Below are 8,943 nucleotides of genomic sequence, written 5' to 3'. Positions count from 1 at the left end.
GATTGGTCTCTCTAAGCGAGATCCCAATTCGTCGGTCATCCGACGTGACGTCTCCGTTCCCTCCTTCACGGAACGAGGGTTACCATATGTAACCGAGACGTTTCTTGCCCCAAAATTGACAATCTCCTTCCTGAGTTGAAATTATCAATGTGTTCTTTTGTGTTAATGTTGAAAGCTGTTCAAAGCTGCTAGTTAGTGGACTTGCTTCAGACTCGTGGCGCCAGGGTATCGTGGACAGATTTATGATATTGTCTTGTTATCCTGGGCCTCTTTGTGGAATTTGGCTTTTTGGGTTGTTCAACACCAATCTGATTGAATCTTAAATTGTCTGATTCACTCTGATACCCTACAAGAGTCTAAAAAAGCAGACCAGCACTGCAGGGGTGCCAGGAACAATCAGACACAGATTCGGACCACAGCAAACAGTATGAAAGCCTTATTAATTTCCCTCCAAAAGTCAAACTTCTGATTGGCTTGCTCACTTTCTAAGAGTATGATATCCTCACAATTTAAAGATCATTGTACAAGAACACATTGGGAGAACAGCAACTTGTTGCACTAAGAAACTGCATCCACTTGTTAAATTTGAAATATTGGTATCACTTTATTTTACAGTCCTGTTCCTCATGTACATACTATGTACTTATTAATGTTATTACAATAACTAGGTAATAACTAGGTACTAACCCTGAACCTACCCCTAAACCTAACCCTACTCCAATTAGTTACCTTATATTACCAGTACTTTCTTAGGTAAGTACACTTTAAGTACACTGTAAGTACATGTAAGTATAATATACAGTGCCTTGCGAAAGCACTGTATTCATACTCTTTTTTTCATTTTGTTGTGTTGCTGCCGTACACCATGACAAAGCAAAAACAGATTTGTCACAACTTTGCAAATGTTTTAAAAAGGAAAAACTTATAGCATGGCATAAGCATTCATACTCTTAACTCAGTACTTAGCTGACACAATTTTACAGCCTCAAGCTTTTAAAGCTGATGATACAGTCATTATTGCGAAAGTGTTCATACTTAACTGTTTTTTTATTCTTCACATTTAGTTGTTGCAGCCTTATGTTAAACTACTTTCAATTACTTTTTTTCCCCACATCGGTCTACATTTCATATAGCATAAGGCAAAATATAAACCATAAATATATAACATTCCAGTTTGCTCGATGATCTAAATCAGAGGTCCCCAACCACCGGGTCGCGACCCTGTGGAAGAGTTGCTACTGGGTCGCAAGAACATTCTGGGAAAAATGTGTATAGATATGACACGCTGTTATTTATTGTGTGTTATTGATTGTTCTAATTATTATGTATTTTTGTTTGTTGTATGTGATTCATATGGAGTAGCAATTTGACGATTTCATGTAAATTAAATATTCAATAAGTAAATGATTGTTCTGATCTGTCATATGTATAAGGGGTTAAATGGATCCCAGTTGATCCATGATACGTTCGGCATGCATATGATTCACAGATTAATTTGCCAGTTTATATATTCAAGCGATTTTAAACCATTCCAGTGCAAGAAGAGGCGAAAGAGATTTGTTACTCACGCTCTGTTTTCTGTGAAAGAGAAATGAAAACTAGCGCACTAATACCGAGTTAATTCCTCTTTCATGTCTCCTTGCCTTTGAACATATACATACACATACAATTATGTCAAAATACCTGTCTCAGCATTCTCATTCTCTGTGCTTTAAGTAATAAATGGAAAGCAAACTTACAATGATATAAAATATTTTTTTCTTGCTAAAAAAGGTTGGAGACCCCTGATCTAAATGATTGCTGGATCATCTTTGAGATGTTTCTGTACTTTGACTTAAATTCAATTGACTGAACATGGTTTGGAAAGGCACACACCTGTCTATATAAGGTCTAACAGCTGATAATGCATATCAGAACAAAAGCAAGCCTTGAAATCAAAGGAACGACCTGCAGAGCTGAGAGAAGGGATTGTGTTGAGACTCAGATCTGGGGAAGATTACAAAAGAAGAAGAAGAAGAAGAAGACGAAGAAAACACAGATCCACTGAAGGTTCACATGCGAATGTGACTTCTATCATTTTTAATGCAAGAAGTTTGGAACAACCAGAACTCTTCCTAGAGCTGGCCTCCTGGCTAAACTGAGCAATCGATGGAGAGGGGCCTTGGTCAGAGAAGCGATCAAGAATAGTGATGGTCATTCTATTTGAGATCCATGATCATATATGGAGATGGGAGAAACTTGCAGAAGGACAAACATCTCTGAAGGCACTCCACCGATCTGGGCTTTATGGTGGTGTGGCCAAACTCAATCCTCCCCTCAGTGAAGACACATGAAAACCCACTTTGCAAAATTAAATTGGCAAAGTTCCAAGTGGGTTTTATGTGCAAAAAAACACCTAAAGGAATTTTAGACTGTGCGAAACTATATTTTCTGGTCTGATGAACCTCAATTCCATGCGTCATGTTTGGAATAAAACAGGAGGGGGGGGGGGTTAACTGCAGAGGCTGACGGACTTGTCAGAACAGAAGGAAAGCTCAATGCACCAAAATATAGAGATGGCCTTAATGAAAACCTGGGCCCGTATTTATCAAGCTTCTCAAAGTGCCATTTTAGTCTTAAGTGCTGAGAATTCATTAAATTTACTCCTGCTTTCAAACTTAAGTATAAAAGCAAGTTATCACATTTCTTAAAGCTAAGAATCACTCTTACTCTCCCAGTTAGGTCTCTCAAGTGGTTAGGATTTGCCAGTAGGGGCTTGTGATGGCGCTAAGGAGACAGAGATGTGTGCAAATCTTTCAGGAGAGGAAGAATGTTCTTGAAATGTTTGACGACGAGCAGTTATTAAAACAGTTACATTTCCTCAGTTATTCAAACAGAAACGAGCAAAGAATATTTACATTACCATAGAACATTATAACTGACTTCAGTCTAGTGCGAATATTATGCTCTTTAAAAACACTCCCGTTATAATCAGTGAAGCTACCTACACTGTATCATGAATAAATCTCTTACCCCTTATTTACACCGCACACGTCTGCGGCACGTTATGGCTCCAACATGGCCACCGGAGCTGATCCCGGCTACTCACCACCCGCGCCGCGGCAAGTTTCTGAAGCGGCTCTCTGCGCTGCATCACTAAAGATAGGCGCCTAGTCTATTTTTGATGGCTCCTACTTTCAAACTTAAGTATAAAAGCAAGTTATCACATTTCTTAAAGCTAAGAATCACTCTTACTCTCCCAGTTAGGTCTCTCAAGTGGTTAGGATTTGCCAGTAGGGGCTTGTGATGGCGCTAAGGAGACAGAGATGTGTGCAAATCTTTCAGGAGAGGAAGAATGTTCTTGAAATGTTTGACGACGAGCAGTTATTAAAACAGTTACATTTCCTCAGTTATTCAAACAGAAACGAGCAAAGAATATTTACATTACCATAGAACATTATAACTGACTTCAGTCTAGTGCGAATATTATGCTCTTTAAAAACACTCCCGTTATAATCAGTGAAGCTACCTACACTGTATCATGAATAAATCTCTTACCCCTTATTTGCACTGGACATGTCTGCGTGCACCGGCAAGTTTCTGAAGCGGCTCTCTGCGCTGCATCACTAAAGATGGGCGCCTATATTTTTGACGGATAATAATAATAATAATAATAATAATAATAATAATAATAATCGTCTTGCTGTCGTCAAAGAAATCAGCAACAGACGATATCTCTGACTATCGTCGATACACGATACTATCGTCTACTGGCACAACCCTAAATTAAAGGTTGTGATGACGATTTGTTTCCTTAACATAATGTATTCTCTTGAAAATTCTTTATTGTCAAATGTGTTGAATGTAAACTCCTATTAGGAATTTAACTATTCAGTGTGAATTTATCTGAGAATATTCTTAAATAAGGAAATCTATTCAGTGATTGGTCCATGTGTGTTTCATCATCCAAAATACCGTTTGTGGCACTACAAAGTGTCGTGAATCAACTCTAAGACTGACACTTAAGATTTAGTCCTACACTTCGCTTAAATTACGACTGAGATGCTTGATAACTAACTTTTAAGCGCAGCTTTGAGCCAAGACATTTTTTACACTTAATTCAATTCTTAGCAACGTTCTTGAGAGTAATTCTCAGAGGCTTGATAAATACGGGCCCAGGTTCAGACTACTCAGAACCTCAGACTGGGCAGAAGGTTCACATTCCAACAGAACATTGACCATAAGCACACAGCTAAGACAATGCAAAAGTAGCTTATAGACAACTCCGTGAATGTCCTTGAGTGGCCCAACCAGAGTCTAGGCTTGAATCCAATTGAGCATTTCTGGAGAAAACTGAAAATATCTGTCAGCACCCATCCAACCTGACAGAGCTTTTCTTCGTGAAGAGGTGAGACGAAGAATGGTAGATAATTGCCAAATGCAGATGTGCAATGCTTGTCACATCATACCCAAAAAGGCTTGAGGCTGTAAAATTGTGTCAGAGTTAAGAGTATGAATACTTATGCCATGTACTTATTTACATTTGCAAAGTTGTGACAAATCTGTTTTTGCTTTGTCATGGTGTATGGCAGCAACATAACAAAATGTAAATAAATAAATAATAAATAATAATAATAATAAGGGGTATGAATACAGTACTTTGGCAAGACACTATATTATTATATACAATATTTCAATTTTAACAAGTGGAGTATGGAGTCAATATAATGCCACATATATATGCAAAATAATAAAGTTTTGCAAAAGAAAATAAAGTTTTGCAAACGAAAATAAAAGTATTGAGAAAAAATAAATGAGTTTTTTGCAAACAAAAATAAAGAATTGCAAAAGAAAATGAAGTATTGCGAGAAAAAAAGAAGTTTTGCAAACAAAAATAAAGAATTGCAAAATATAAATGAAACAGCACAAAAGCAATGATTTTGCAATAAATATTTTCCATGGCCATATCTACTAATTTATTTGCAACGCTGCTTTTATTTTGCGTTTCAGTCAAGTTTGAGCTTGCGATACCGTTTTTCCCTTTGAGCTTCACATTTCTGCGCGTCTCGCTTTCTGGCACTGTTTTGACATGGGGGTGGAGTCAAGGGACGGGGGCGTGTACAACAGGCCTGGGCATGCCTCCCTGGAAGTGACGTCATCGGCCCGAGACGCAGCTCACTGATCCAGGCACCATCGTTTCCTTTTATTCTCTAGCATTAAAACATGCATGTTTTCGTTTTATTAACAAATGTATATGTGTATTAAATAATAATAATAATAATCGTCTTGCTGTCGTCAAAGAAATCAGCCACAGGCGATATCTCTAACTATCGTCGATACACGATACTATCGTCTACCGGCACAACCCTAAATTGAAGGTTGTGATGACGATTTGTTTCCTTACCATAATGTATTCTCTTGAAAATTATTTATTGTCATATGTGTGTTGAATGTAAACTCCTATTAGGAATTTAACCATTCAACGTGAATTTATCTGAGAATATTCTTAAATAAGGAAATCTATTCAGTGATTGGTCCATGTGTGTTTCATCATCCAAAATACCGTTTGTGGCACTACAAAGTGTCGTGAATCAACTCTAAGACTGACACTTAAGATTTAGTCCTACACTTCGCTTAAATTACGACTGAGATGCTTGATAACTAACTTTTAAGCGCAGCTTTGAGCCAAGACATTTTTTACACTTAATTCAATTCTTAGCAACGTTCTTGAGAGTAATTCTCAGAGGCTTGATAAATACGGGCCCAGGTTCAGACTACTCAGAACCTCAGACTGGGCAGAAGGTTCACATTCCAACAGAACATTGACCATAAGCACACAGCTAAGACAATGCAAAAGTAGCTTATAGACAACTCCGTGAATGTCCTTGAGTGGCCCAACCAGAGTCTAGGCTTGAATCCAATTGAGCATTTCTGGAGAAAACTGAAAATATCTGTCAGCACCCATCCAACCTGACAGAGCTTTTCTTCGTGAAGAGGTGAGACGAAGAATGGTAGATAATTGCCAAATGCAGATGTGCAATGCTTGTCACATCATACCCAAAAAGGCTTGAGGCTGTAAAATTGTGTCAGAGTTAAGAGTATGAATACTTATGCCATGTACTTATTTACATTTGCAAAGTTGTGACAAATCTGTTTTTGCTTTGTCATGGTGTATGGCAGCAACATAACAAAATGTAAATAAATAAATAATAAATAATAATAATAATAAGGGGTATGAATACAGTACTTTGGCAAGACACTATATTATTATATACAATATTTCAATTTTAACAAGTGGAGTATGGAGTCAATATAATGCCACATATTTTTTAAAAACTTAACAGTTACAGTCATTTCTTGATTTATGCCAGGAGTTATGTAAATGAAAAACGAAGTCGAGATCGATATGAAGCTTGAGTCGTAGACCTTTTTAATGGTGTAAGTTAGTTTATGAAGTTAATTGCATTCTTTAGCATTAAAACTAGCAGTAACTCTGAACTCATGTAAACAAAGAACGCTTCTGTGCGCTGGCGTCCTCCCACAGGTTAAGAGATTTTAAACAAACACATTTAGTTAACCAAATGAAACAATACACATTTTAATGCTATAAAAGTGTGCACATTGAGAGAAGTAAACAGCAGAGGTTCATGTTAACAACTTCTTTAACTTGAGCAAACACTGCTAATATACATATACATTTGTTAATAAAGTTAATAAAACGAAAACATGCATGTTTTAATGCTAGAGAATAAAAGGAAACGATCCACCCGCATGCCTCTGCTCAACGATGGTGCCTGGATCAGTGAGCTGCGTCTCGGGCCGATGACGTCACTTCCAGGGAGGCATGCCCAGGCCTGTTGAATGTGAAGCTCAAAGGGAAAAACGGTATCGCATGCTCAAACTTGACTGAAACGCAAAATAAAAACAGCGTTGCAAATAAATTAGTAGATATGGCCATAGAAAATATGTATTGCAAAATCATTGCTTTTGTGCGGTTTCATTTATATTTTGCAATTCTTTATTTTTGTTTGCAAAAAACACATTTATTTTTTCTCAATACTTTTATTTTCTTTTGCAAAACTTTATTTTCTTTTGCAAAACTTTATTATTTTGCATATATATGTGGCATTATATTGACTCCATAGTGGAGGCAGTTTCTTAGTGCAACAAGTATACAGCATGCAAAATACACAGCTGCAATGTGTTAGCCAAGCATTCACACCTGCACTTGTTTTTTTAATTTTTTTATTTCGTCCTATGTTATCCTTTTAAATGTCCCTTTTTTACTTGCCAGTTCCATTTTGCTACTGTTCAGATATAATTTCTCGTCCTTCAAGACCTTACATCCTTTCTCATTCTCATGATCCTGTGAGTGCACATTTATACACAAACCCTTGGCTTTGCAACTGCAGTAATCTTTTCTTAAAAGTTCCTTTAAAACTTTGATTCAGCTATGCTTGAATTATGGTTTGGTTCAGCAGGCGAAAGCTGCAGCATCGTTCTGGAAGATTCTGTTGAACTTATGTATTCTTCCACATTAGTCTTTCAGCGGCCGCCGAATATTGGTTGAAAATAGCAGAAGCTGTTCTAGCCGTACAACGACACTACAAAGTTATTTTTTAAACGTTCACTCCCACAGTATTGAAATACAGATTCAGACTCTTGCTCTTTTTTGAACAGCATAAGGGAACTTTTGAACGCTTATCTCTCACTGTGAGATATTACCACTAAAGGACTTTGTGCGTTTGGGGAAATAAGCACATTGAGTTTCCTGCAGATGGGATTCACTGGCCTATACCTGTTTATCTGTCTGCCTTTTTATCCTCTTTTTCTCTGTCTCTCTGTCTGCCTGTCTCCATCTTTCCAGCGTGAGGGCAGACAGGCTTGGCCCTGAATGACAAACACTTGTTTGAAACAGTTAAGTCCATCAAGGAGACGGAGAGAGACTGTGGAGGAGTGATAAATTAAAGACATGCCTAAGGGAAAGGGAAGCGCAATGGAAACAGTGAGGAACTGAAGCGGGGCGATGTCGGAGAGGAGGAAGAGGATGATGAAGAAAATAGCCTCAAATGGAGATTTATTTTGTGTACTGCTATCTGCTGAATGAAGTGCTCAAATCTAATCAAGATGTTTTCGCACAGCCAAACATTTGGTCTGTCAGACTCTTCAGCAATCGTACAATGTAGAGTAACATGAAGCACAAACGTCCATATAGTTTCAAGCTTGTAGATCAAATGATAACCCTGCTGAAAAGACCAGCTCAAAACTTCTTTGAATGTTTTGGTTTAGTCTTTAGTAGACATATATGAAGAGTTTGGTTCCAAAACGCGATAAATGCCATTTTAAAAAAAAATTGAGTTTCCGCCAAAATCAGTATTGTATCTGGTCGGTATTGAAAAGTCCATTTTTAATTTTACGCATAATGCAATATTCGCCGAGTTATTCTGTCATGTTTTCTTCCTTTCTTTCCAAACCGCGACAAACGCCAGTCTCCCTTCTCTGCAAAATGCGATATATCTGCTCAACCAATCACAGCACACCATTCAACGCACTCTAGACAGTAATGGTGGCGCTTAGAATTCACCCGGCAACCTAGTTTTCCTGATCTATTTTGTACTTTGTGATCAACAAACAAACTTAGGGCTGCACGATAAATCGCATGTGATTGTCATGCACATCTCGTCAGTAAAGCCGGTTCTGTGATTAATAGTAAATCTTCACCACGTGCTTTCAGATGGATACACAGAGCTGTAGATCACGGACTATGCAATATCGCGTTCATAATCGCAGATGAGTCGCATTCGATTATGAACGCGATATTGCGTAGCTTGTCAGTGTAAGTGTTTTTATTAATGCCATTTATCTTTTTGGTAATACAGCGTATAGCACTAGTCAACTAAATGAATGTAACATGGCGAAGACGAATGCACTTTTGGAAGCTGAATGTAAGGGAAATGTCATTTT

Source organism: Sinocyclocheilus anshuiensis, unplaced genomic scaffold, assembly GCF_001515605.1.
Source record: "Sinocyclocheilus anshuiensis isolate Anshui unplaced genomic scaffold, SAMN03320099.WGS_v1.1 scaffold991, whole genome shotgun sequence".
Taxonomy (NCBI): domain Eukaryota; kingdom Metazoa; phylum Chordata; class Actinopteri; order Cypriniformes; family Cyprinidae; genus Sinocyclocheilus; species Sinocyclocheilus anshuiensis.
The sequence above is the reverse complement of the archived record's forward strand: the minus strand, read 5'-3'. Positions refer to the sequence as shown.